The following is a 12,857-nucleotide window of genomic DNA, read 5'->3' as shown; positions in this document are numbered from 1 at the left end:
ATCTATGAAATCACATCACATAACAGAGATACTAGGGGTGACAGATTTCTGCAAGTATATAGCTACTTCAGGATTTGGAGCCTGAACTACCATTGTTTAAAGTACATTAAGTGATCTGCAAGAGATAGTAAGAGAAATCTTGAAGTTTGCACTCCCATTAAACTGCTCTTCCTTTCAATCTGAGGATGATAAATTACAAGAAAATTTCATGGGAACTTATCCCTTCTCCAATTGATCCTCCTCAGAGTTACCTAGAAATGGATATAACCACAGTCCTTTCTGTTCAGAAACCTTCAGTGATTGTCTATTGGTTCTGAGATAAGGTACAAATTTCTCAACCTAGCATTTGATGCTTTACATAGTGACACTCCAGTCTCTCTTCCTGGCCATATATGACAGTAATCTCCTACACACATGCCATGTCACCAAAAAATTAGGCTGGTGGTTGTTTGCACAAGCTGAATTCCAAGTCTGAAATATACTAGATCCTCATCTCTGCCTCTAAATTTCCATTTTTCCTTCAAGGTTTAGCTCATGAGTCACCTCTACAGTATAACTTTCTCATGCTTCTGCTCTAAGTTGTCAGGATTTACTCAGTATTCATATTTAAATGTAATTATCAGTCCACATGCACATTGTATCATATCTGAACTCTCCATTTCCAAAAATTGAATGCTACAAAGTGGAGTGAGAGCATTCTTTATCAGTCTATTATTCATAGCTACATCTCTCATGATGGTGGTACTACCATATTTGGACTCAAATGTCATGGATTCTGGTGTACCATATAATGAAGAAAAATTAACAAGGATGAGAATGCTTTGGGTATCAGGGCAGGCTAAGGATAAATTAGGAGGTACATGTTGAAGTTAAAGAATTTTAAGAGCATAGAGGGATCAGTTCTCAAGGTTTATGAAAGAAAAATTTCCCAAATTAATGGAAATAGGAAAAAAATATATGAAATTGGTAATACTAAAAAGGGATTCTAAGAATTGATGAGTAATTGATTAAAATAAATGAACAAACACTTATTTGCCACTCACAATGTGCCAAGTATTTTAAATGTTAAACATAAAATTAGAAAAAAAAACAATGCAGTTCTCATTGTAAAGGAACTAACAATCTAATTGGTGGAGAGAAAAAAATTAAGTTAAAAGTAATTTTTTAAAGCTAAAAATTTGAAAAGTTAAGTTAAAATACCTAATGCCCAAAATCTACAAAATCTTTATAAGTAAAATGATCACATCTATTAGGAGAAGCCTTGATGAAAATGCAAGAAGAGAAAAGGTAGACTTTTGTAGACATCCCTGAGTAGCAGAGCACATCTTTATGGTCATCCAATTGATTGCAAGATGCATAGCACATGACTACAGTGATCATTTCATTATTATATAGTTAAATTCAACCTTAAAGATTTCTTCAGGCACCATCGTGCATATACTAAGATCATAAATGATTCCTTGATGAATGAAACAGAAAGTATTTTTATCTAATACTCCTTTGATCATGTGAATATTAAACAGGAAGCTTGAGAGCTGTTCACTGAAGAGGTTTGTCATTACTGTGCTTCCTTCAAAAGTTCTCTCTTTCTTTGAGTCTTCCTCTCTGTCCAGTTTGGAGATGACATTGTTCTTATTGCATTAAGCACTAGAACATAGCTAAACTATCAAAATAAGATCCTGAGCAATCAAAAGAATTGGATAACAGACAGGAAACTCATGTATTCCATTGGCATGTATCATTTAGACCCCCACACACACACAAAAAAAAATTCAGCATGTTGAAATGGTCCCCATTGGAGGACATAAAGGAGATATCAGACATTTGCTAAATCCAGGATCCTATAAAAATTATCCAGTTTGAAGAGAAAATGACTATAAAAATGTAAGGAACAACACTTAATATGAAAGAGAATACATTGGAAGGAGCAAGATGCATTTACACAAGTATTATGTGATGGTTTTCCAGTGGGTAAGATATTTGTTTTGGACACAGACTTGTGATTTCTTTGTTACAGGCAGTTCTTGGGGAGAAAACTCTATCATTGAAGAAAAAAAACAACTTTGCCACAATTTATCTTTAGAAAAATGCTTAGAATACTGAGAAGTTGAATGATGTGCCCAAGGCCACACAGTTAGTATGTGTGAGAGAAAGGATATGAATGAATATCTTGCTATCTTTCAAGCTAATTCTCTATTTACTATTCCACAGTCTTTCAATATACCCCAGAGATGTTAACTATAGGATATGTGAAGTTAGCAGGAAAATGCTGGACGAAATAAGAGATGGAAAAGAATAATTTCCATAGTCAAAAAAAGCTCAACTGCCAAAATGATCTGACAGACAATTAGAAAGAGACAAATAAATTATTAATACACAACTTCTTAGGACTGGATTTTCATAATATTTTGAGGCTTTTCTCCTTTATTTTGTATGGTCAGGCATATGTAGTCAGGCAATGTAGATTAGTGGATAGAGTATTGGGATAGTCAAGGAAGAAGATTTGGGTTCACACCCCATCTCAGATAGTTACTTGCTGTGTAAGCCTGGGAAATATATTTACATCTGTAAAAAGAGAGTATTCGGCTCAGTCTCTAAGATCTCTTGTGGTTCCATTATGCTCTTGTACACAGATCAATTTTTATTCTATTATTCTCATAGAAGAGCTTCCAGAAGAAAATCAGGATGTGAAGGATCAAACCATCTTAAAGTTAGAAGAAGGAACAAGAGATGTTTAATCCAGAAAAGAGTTGGATGGTCGGGAAATTAAATTATTTTCAAGGATTCTCATCTGTTAAAAGGATGAGAATTGTTCTCGTTAGCCCCAACAGAAAAAAAAAACAACACACAGAAATAATGAATAAAAGTTATAAAGCAGAAAATGTAGACTTGAAATTGTGATGATCACGTTAGCACTCGGGATACCTTAGAATCAGCTGGAGTCAGGATAAGCAAAAGTCCTTGGTCTTTATTCTTGGCCTTTAGCAATAGAAGTAAAGGGGATGGACACAGGATCTCCATGACCTCACCTCTTTGTCTCCCACCCAGAAGTGACCCTGGCTAGTATCATTCCACCCCCTAGTCCTTCCCACAATTCTCTGTATACACCAAACAATTGGGCCAGCACAGAATAGTGGGAAGGGCCATTTTCAAAGCATATTCTTATAGAGTATTGTCCAATCAGTAATTAGCCTCATGTGCTCCACTGTCCGACCTCAGTGCATTAATTCAAGAGTTTCAACCCTTTACATAAAATCAAGAAAAACTTCTTTAAAATATTCTAAAAAAAATTGGAGCTGTCCAAAAGTGAAATGGGCTACTTCAGTAGGCAGTGTATTTCTCCTCACTGGAGATTTTTGAACAGACATTGGATGACCAATTATGACATACATGAAAGTAAAAATAATTTTTCAGATATTGGTTGGTCTAGGGGGACAAAAAGGCTCTTTTTAACTCTAAAACTCTACATTTGTGACACAGTACAATTCTTTGCATTTAGTGGGTGTTTAATGAATTACTGACTTTTTATAATTTTTGCCAACTATACCATTAAATCTTGATTAGTCTTTAGAAAATGCATCTCATTTAAAAATAATATCACCTTAAGCTTGAGTAGAACATTGTATCCTAATCATCCCATCTGATGATTACCCTATGAAGTAAATACATCATGTCTTAAAATTCCCCTGAGATCTGTAAAGGAATAGAAACTGGAAAAGATAAAGTGGTTTGTCTGGCATCACCTAACTAGCAAGTGGAAGAAATAATACTTTTAAACCTATCCTCCTGGTTTCTAATCCAAAAGTGATTTCATTGCAACCCCTTAAAATGGGTCAAGTTCTCATTTTCTCTTTTTGGACAAGGATTCCAGAAATTTAAAAACAAAAAAACGTTTCTCAACCTTTGTGACACTATGAAACCCCAAATGAGTGAGAGTCTTTCCAAAACAGAATTTCAATATCTATTTTGGACACAGTTTACATGATTGTATTCCTATCCACAGGCTAGGGATGAAAATCCCCTTTCCCCAGTTGGAGGGGGATACTTGTGGGAGTAGCCCTCCACAAAAGAAAACAACAGGCATCGAGAAGTTGTTCCCAGGACTTTTTCTCTGCTGGAGCTTTGGAATGGCTGGCAGGAACTTGGTGCCAGGTGACAAACGATCTCAGTGCCCACAGCTGCAGCTGCCTCATTATCCCTTCTCCCAGCCCCACTGCAAATGAGACTGACTGGGAAAGGTCACTTCCTAGTCCCGAAAGATCTTTTTCTCTCGAGGCCCTCCACCCACTGCCACAAGAGAGACCTCTTCACTATCTGAAAAATCCAGCTGAAGACGAAGGGCCCTTTTCTAGCACTTTGTCAAATGACAATTGGCATTCTGCCAGCAAGCCCTTTAAGCAGTCATGGCAGCAGGTTGGGAATAAATTTTTAAGTGTCCCTTTACAGTCAGAGCTTATTTTCCTCTACCCACTGACCTAAAATATAGCAATGCCTTTAAGGATCCTTAAGGTTAATTTGTTGATTCTAGGAATTGCCTTGATTTGTATCAACTTGGAGAAACTCCTGCTGTGTCATACATGAAGTGAAAGAACACCCTGGAGGCACATCCAGGCTGTAAGACAGCAACTCCCTATGTAAATGGTGTCACAGAGGTGGGGGTAGGTGTTGTTATGTATTTCTGCAACTCAAATATGCTGTTTTGAAAATGTTTCTTCCCTGGTGGCCCAGAATCAAACAGAGGCTTATTTGAGAGGAGGAAAGCTCTATCTCAGCTATGATGTATTAAGCACAATATTCCCACTAGATAGGCTTACCTAGTAGAATATCAATTTTAACATTCAAAAACCAGGGGGTTTTGATCCCAGTGTATCCTTACATCTGTGTCAGCAGGGGACTAAATTTATATCATAGAATTACAAAAAGGAAGATTTGAAAGAAATCTTAGGGATTACCTAGTCCTGAACAGAAACACTCTCCACAAATTCTCCAATTCCAGTGAACATTTCCACTGATAGGGAATTCACTACTTTCCAAGAAACAACATTTCAGCATTGGACAGCTCTCAGTTTTTTTGCCTAGAAACTTACTTTCTTGTCATTTTGAGCCATTGCTTCTCATTATGCTCTATGAAAGCCAAAACGAATAAAGCAAACCCTTTTTCCACATAGAAACTCTTAAAAATTTTCAAGGTATTGATTTCTAACATCTTCCCGAAGTCTGATCTTTTTTTTTGATTCCTTCAGAATAAAGTGTCATAATAGTATATGGAACCTAGTAAATACTTAATACTTTTTACTCTCCTTGTAGTTTTCAATTTCACTTCTTTGTAAACTACCCTGTACTTTGAATTCAAGTTATACAACAGTACCAGAAGAATATGTTTGTTAAAAGTGAGCTTTTTTTCTTTTTCTTTTTCTTTTTTTTTTTTTTTTTTTCCAGAGAGGAGCTTAGGGTCCATTAAAAAAACCAAAACCAAAAACAAAAACAAAAACAAAAACTTCAATTTACTTCCTATTCTTGCTCTTCCTCCTCCACTTTCTTCATTTCCTCTTCCTCCTCCCTCTGTTTCTTTTTTCTTCTTCTCTTTCTCCTCCTACTCTTCTTCTTTCTTTTTTTCCTTCCTTCCTTCCTTCCTTCCTTTCTTTTTTTCTTTCTTTCTTTCTTCCTTCCTTCCTTCCTTTCTTCCTCCTTCCCTTCCTTTCTTCCTTCCTTCCTTCCTTCCTTTCTTTCTTTCTTTCTTTCTTTCTTTCTTTCTTTTTTTCTTTCTTTCTTTCTTTCTTTCTTTCTTTCTTTCTTTCTTTCTTTCTTTCTTTCTTTCTTTCTTTCTTTCTTTCTTTCTTTCTTTCTTCCTTCCTTCCTTCCTTCCTTCCTTCCTTCCTTCCTTCCTTCCTTCCTTCCTTCCTTTCTTCCTTCCTTCTCCTTCTTCTTCTCCTTCTCTTTCTCCTTCTTCTGATAGAATGATCTGAAAACTGATAGATTTTAAATCCTTAAGAACCCAGACCAAGGACTTAATCAACCATATTCCAGACTGATGAAAGAACATTGCACATTTCATTCCAGAGGTGATAAAATAATATAAAGAATAAGTATTGCATTTTTTAATATTAACAAGCTTCTTCCTTTTCTTCTTCTTTTCCTCTCTCCATCTATCTACCTATATTTTATATACAAATATAGATAGATAGTATACAAATGTAGATAGACAGGTAAGTAGGTAGCTAGCTAGATAGGTGGATAGATCACCACCACAGAAGAAAAGGGAATCATTTGTAATCTCAGGATGAGGAGAAAGGAAAATAACAGTAGAAATAAAAGTAGAACTTAGGGAAAATAATGTTTTCCTAGCTCATCCTCTTCTATGCTCACAATAAAGTGATATGGATATTACGTATATTATCATTTCATCTTTCAGATAAGTAAATTGAGGCTCTGAATATTCAAATGACTTGCCCATAACTGCAAAAGGTTGATAGCACTGGCTTAGGGCTAGAAAATTACTAAGCATATATTAAATATGAAAGAAATTAGGTTAAGACTAATACCTCACATATTATATCAAGATAAACTCTAATTGGACATGTAAACTATTTATAAAAGATCACCTCATAAACTAATTGGAGAATTAGGGGAGAGTTATCTATCATATTTATAGGTATGAGAAGTATTCATGAGCAAATAAGGGATAGATATGATCAGAGAAGATATTTGATTACATATATTTCCAAAACAGTTTAAAAGAGATACAATTAACTGGGGACAAAATCTCTATAGCAAGTTATTATGATAAATATTCTATCAAGTTTCCAAGATACTTAAGAAACTATTTCAAATTTATAATAATGTTAACAATGTCTCAGTTGATAAATGGTCTGAAATAAATGATAAATTGATAAATGTTGTCTATAGCCATATGGGAGAGGAAAGGTTCCAGTCACTAATAATTTTTTAAAATGCAAATTAGAACAATTCTTAAATTTTATCTCAAATATATCCAATTTGCAAAAAAAAAAAAACACCCAAAAAAGAAAATGACAAATGACAGAAAGACTTTAGGAAATAGGCATATTGATTTCCTGCTGATGAGGCTGTGAAAACATCCAATCATTCTGGAAAAAAAACAATGTATAATTTATGCACAAAATGTTTTTGAAAAGATCATGCTTGTGTTTCTACTGGGCTTACATCCCAAATATATCTTCAAGAAGGGAAAGGGACCCACATGTGCAAAAATGTTTCTGGCAGCCCTTTTTATAGTGGGAAGAAACTGGGAACTGAGTGGATGTTCATCAATTGAAGAATGGCTGAATAAGTTATGAATGTTATCGAATATTATTGTTCTTTAAAACTTATAAGCAGGATGATTTCGGAGAGGCCTGGAATGATTTGCATGAATTGATGTTAAGTGAAATGAGCAGAACCAGGAGATCATTGTACACAGCAATAGCAATATTACACGATGATCAATTCTGATGAATGTGACTCTACCTAACAATGAGATGATTCAGACCTGTTCCAATGGACTTGTATTCAAAAATGTCATCTGAATCCAGAGAGAGGACTGTGGGAACTGAGTGTGATTCACAATGTAGCATTCTCACTCTTTTTGTTGTTGTTTGCTTGCATTTTGTTTTCTCCATCACTTTCTTTTCTGGTTTGCTTTGATTTTTCTTGCACAGAAAGATAATTCTATAAATATGTATGCATATATTGAATTTAATATATATTTCAACCATGTTTAACATATATTAGATTATTTGTCATGTAGAGAGGGGAGTAGGAGAAGAGGGGAACTGAAACACAAGGTTTTACAAGGCCTAATGTTGCAGAAGTATCTATACATATGTTTTGACAAATAAAAAGCTTTAATAAAAAAAAAAATTTGATTCAGGTATAACAATGCTAGACTTAACTCTCAAAGATATCGAAGAAAAAAGAAAGATCTTATATATACAAAATATATATATATATAGTATCAGTTTGTGGTAACCCCCCCAAAAAAATTCCAGAAAATTAATGGAGATGCCAGTCATTTCAAGAAGGGCTGAATAAATTTGCTATACAAATGTAATGATGTGAAAAAAGTGATAGAAATGCAAAAAAAAATTGTGTAAGTAAGCAAATGAGGTAAGAAAAAATTTTTAAAGATGGTTATAAAGAGACATGGAAAGGCTTGCACGAACTGATTGCAGTCATGTGAGCAGAATCAGAAGAATATTTACTTTAACATTAATATTATAAAACTGATAGATTTTAAATACTTAAGAGCCCAGACCAATGAAATAATCAACCATAATTCCAGACTGATGAAGAGCACTGTACATCTCATGACAGAGAAGTGATGGAATGATATACAGAATAATAAATGCATTTTAAATGTCAACAAGGTAGAAATTAATATAATATATTATTCCTCCCTCCCTTCCCCCCCCTCTCTTTTTTCTTCTTCTAGACACAATAGAGCATAACCGCAGCATCCAGAACATGGATAATTGACTATCATTGTTGGGGGGGGGGGGGGAGTACCCATCAGCCAGTGCAATCCTTCTGACAGCCAGATGTCAGAATTCCATCACTTGCTGTCTGAAAGCTGATATTTACTAAGTGGTCATATGAGTGGTTTCATCTCTCGATCAGGATGGAGAACAGGCACTTAGGAGGGTAAGCAAATTGCCCAACATCAGTCTAGGGAGAGTCAATGATAATCTCCAGAGCAGCATTCACATCTACTAAGTTTCCAATCTATTGCTTAGCTTGCTTAATTCTTTACTGAGAAGACAAGACTCCCAACTCTGCTAGTCTCTACATTCTTTTACAACAGTGTTTCTGAACAGCAGCTCTGCCAACTCAAATCACATTAAGTCAGAAATCACCATGGGTTTTAGTCCATTAAAGCCATAGTACTCCATCAAGGGGATTTGATATGGTGAGAAAATGGAAAGGAATTTGGAGTCCAGACTTCTGATTTCAAATTCCAATCTACTGCTTATTAATCTGTGTAATCTTAAGTAAGACCCTTAATGTCTCTGGGACTCAAGAATAACTTAGTTTTATTACTACCTGCCTTGTTCCAGGACCTATGCTAAGCACTTTATAAATATTGTCTCATCTGATGCTCATAAGAATTTTATTATTATCCTTATTTTTTTATGTAATGAAACTGAGGCAAAAATGGGTTATACAAGGTAACACAGTAAGAAGTTGAATTCATGTTTTCCTGCCTCCCAAGTCCAGGGCTCTAGTTACTGTGCCACCCTGCTACATCATTTTCCTTGTCTACAAAATTTGAGTGTGTTAGAGTAATTGAATATGGTCTAAGTTTCCTACCACTCTATATTAGCAACCTGTGATCAATAAAATCTGTGATTTTATTGACTGAATTTTGAAATAAGTATTTTGGTTCAATAAATCCACTCAGGGCAATTAGATAGTACAGTGGATAGACCACCTGGTCTTCAGTCAAGAAGATCTGAATTAAAATCTTACTAGTATATGGTTCTGGGGAAAGTCACTTAACCCTATTTGGCTCAGTTTCCACAACTATAAAATGAACTGAAGAAGGAAATGACACACTATCATTATCCTGTCAAGAAAATTGTGAAGACCAAGTTAGCACCCGGGATACCTTAGAATCAGTCAGAGTCAGGATAAGCAAAAGTCCTTGGTAAAGATTCTTGGTCTTAGGGGTAGAAGTGAATTGGATCGACACAGGATCTGCACTATCTCTCCTCTCTTTTTTCTACTGCTCAAAATAACTGTCTTGTCTTATTCCACCCCCTAATCCTCCCCACAATTCTCTGTACACACCAAAAGATTGACCCAGCACAAAATAATGGGAAGGGCCATTTTCCAAGCATATTGTTCAATCAGTAATTAGCCTTAAGTGCTCAGTTGCCTTACCTCAGTGCATCAACTCAGAGTTTCAGCCCTTTACAAAAATTCCAAATGGAAATACAAAGAATCAAACAGGACTGAACAGCAACATATTCTCCATGTCTGTGCATAGGTGAGGCGACCTAAAATGATATATAAGAATGAACCTTGAAAACAAGATCTGAGTTGAAGAAGTTTCCCTGATACTTGTTACAGACCCTTTTAGTCATCCCAAGTAACTTTCTAAAAATCTAAGTTGAATGAAGATAATTTTGATGACCTTATTCTATTTAACCAGTATTTACTCAGGTCATTATGATTTAATGGGTATCAGCATTTGTAAGTGGAATAAAATTAAGTTAAGGACCACTGATGATCCTAATAAATTGGTTAATCATGCCTGGTGTTTTGTCTAAATGACTTGTAGCCCACAGTTGTTATCCTTCATTGTTGAAGTTTCCATATTGGGAGTTGCTTACATTCATGAAATGACAGGTCTAGACTATTTCCTTTCCAGTTTCTCCACCTCAAAAAAATCAATATTTATGCAACTTCTCAAGGACTTTGTGCTTCATTTCACAACCTAGAAACATATGTTACTTTGGTACAAAGCTGAAAGCAGTTTAGGATACTGAAAATGTAGCTGGTCTGTTTGTTATGCACAGATGTATTCGGTGCACGTGAAAATGAATCATTCATTCATTCAGTCTATCTGCAAAATGTCTTCGGAAATGCTGGATATGATGGATAAATGCATAGAAACATTCATACCTACCATTTGTAGGTAAATATTTATATTAAATTTCCACTTAGCTTGACTTTATTACCATTACACATATTTGAGAAAACTTTTAAAAACCTAAAGATTCACTTTGTAAACATATACCCATACATATCAGTGCTGTGGAGACATTTATTTCTAGGCACTTTTCGGCACCAAAATATTCAAGCCATCTTTTTATCCATGTCTACACTGACAGAAAAATCATTTTTCAAAATCTGGTCTAGAGGGGTCAACCTACTGCCTATGGCATTAAAAATAATTTCATTACACTCATGGCTAACTAAAAGACCCAAAGATGAATTTGTTTTCTTGTTAATTAAGAGGAATGTGGTAGGGTTGTGGAAAAAAGAACAGGTGAAGACAGAGAGATCTGAGTTCATATTCTGACACAAGACCAAAAAAAAAAAAATCTATGTGATCCTGAACAAGTTACTTGAAACTTCTCAGTGCCCCAGACAGTGCTCCTAAACTCTAACTCTAAATGGGGATGTTCTCTAAATTAATGAAATCAATATTCTAGTCCTCATACAAACGGGGTCTAAAGTCTAAAAGATGAGAGAAACCTAAGGGTTCTAGGGATCCAGCCTCTCCCCATATTTTCCAGATGAGAAAACCATTACAAATAGAAGTAAATATATGTCCAAGAGTTACCCATCCAGATAAAGAGCAAAGCTAAAGTTTAAAACAGAGTCTGAAACAAGAGGAGACAGAGAGATCTGAGTTCATATTCTGACACTAGCACAAAAAACCAAACCAAAACAAAACAAAAATCTATGTGATCCTGAACAAGTTACTTGAAACTTCTCAGTGCCCCAAACAATGCTCCAAAACTCTAACTCTAAATGGGGTGCTCTCTAAACTAATGAAATCAAAATTCCAGTGCTCATACAAAGAGTCAAATCTCTAAAAGATGAGAGGAACCAATCTCCATCTCCCCATATTTTCCAGATGAGAAAAGGATTACAAATAGAAGTGAGATATATGCCCAAGAGTCATCCATCCAGATAAAGAGCAGAGCTAAAGTTTAAACCAGAGTCTTTGAAGCAAGAGGAAGCACTTTCCCCACTCTATGGCCCCGCCCCCTTTACACAGCAGGTTCTTTAGCTGGGGCGCAATAACTTTTACCAAACCGAATTGAATATGATGATAATGGCATTTTCCTAGAAATTGACTTTCTTTGTAATTCTAGGCAGTTTATATTGTGCATTTAAAAGCATGATGGGAGGCTGGAAGTCATCCAATTGCCCAAGGAAGGAGTACGGAACGCAAAGGCGTTAAGAGCTCGCTTTGTCTGTCCACTGCAGCTGCCTAATATTTGGCGGCCAGTTCGGTGATATCACTGCCGTGGAGGAATTCCCCAAGCCACATCAGCCCCGAGTTTTCACGAGCGATCCTTGCCAGGCTTCCTCCGGTTTGCACGGGATTTTACGTGCATTATCTCCGCGGTAGCACAAGGAGCGTCTCGTGCTTTCACACGGAGCTTGTTTGGGTTTGGTTTTGGGGGGGGGACACAGCGTTATCGCCCTCAATTTCTCTAATTGTAAAAATCTCTAAAATAAAGGGGGGAGAGTTGGCTCTTGGACTCCTCCGAGGCGCCCACGGGATGCGCTCGAGACCCCGCTGCCCCCAGCGGCTGCAGCGCCCCACGCCGCCCCTCCCTACCCGGCTGCGCTCCATCCACGAGCTCCTTCCTCCTGTCTGCTCCCACGCGATCGAGGGACTGGACCAGATCCGCGCTGCTCTGAATCCTCCCAAGGAATCCCCGATCCCGGCGCGGCCCAGCTCCTCCTGCTCTGGCAGCACCTGGGTCTCCTCCCCGCCTCCACCCCTCTGCCCAGGATCTTTGGACCGCTCCGGGTTCTCTCTCTAGAGAAGCTCGCCCTTCCCATCTCTGGAGCAGCGGCGGAGCCTAGGCTGGAAGGACGGGACAGCAGCGCGCCACCTGGAGGCGTCCTGGGAGCGCTGCAAGCAGCTGGCAAAGCGGGACTGGGGGGGCGCTGCGGGTTGGGTCCAGGAGTAGACCAGGGCTCCGGACTGGCTTCCCCGGACCACCAGAGTCAGCAGCTCTCGTTCCCTGCCCTGCCTGGCTCGCCCTCAGCTCGGCAGCCTGAGGATGCGCCCCACTATTATCCCGGATGCCTCCGAGATGCCCTCCATATCCTGGAGAAAAGAAATCTCGCCTGCGGGATGCACAGTACACCCC

The 12,857-nt window shown here is 37.3% G+C and overlaps 1 long non-coding RNA gene across 1 annotated transcript in view; it reads right to left on the bottom strand.

The window, feature by feature from the left end:
• LOC141560254 (uncharacterized) overlaps window positions 1-12,258 on the bottom strand; it is a 186,205-nt gene extending 173,947 nt beyond the window's left edge. Inside the window, exon 1 of the long non-coding RNA XR_012487676.1 lies at window positions 9,898-12,258. This is a non-coding gene — a long non-coding RNA (uncharacterized LOC141560254). The remainder of the gene's footprint in view (window positions 1-9,897) is intronic.
• Window positions 12,259-12,857: the final 599 nt, after the last annotated feature.

This window comes from Sminthopsis crassicaudata, chromosome 3, assembly GCF_048593235.1.
Source record: "Sminthopsis crassicaudata isolate SCR6 chromosome 3, ASM4859323v1, whole genome shotgun sequence".
NCBI lineage: Eukaryota > Metazoa > Chordata > Mammalia > Dasyuromorphia > Dasyuridae > Sminthopsis > Sminthopsis crassicaudata.
The sequence above is the reverse complement of the archived record's forward strand: the minus strand, read 5'-3'. Positions and strand labels throughout refer to the sequence as shown.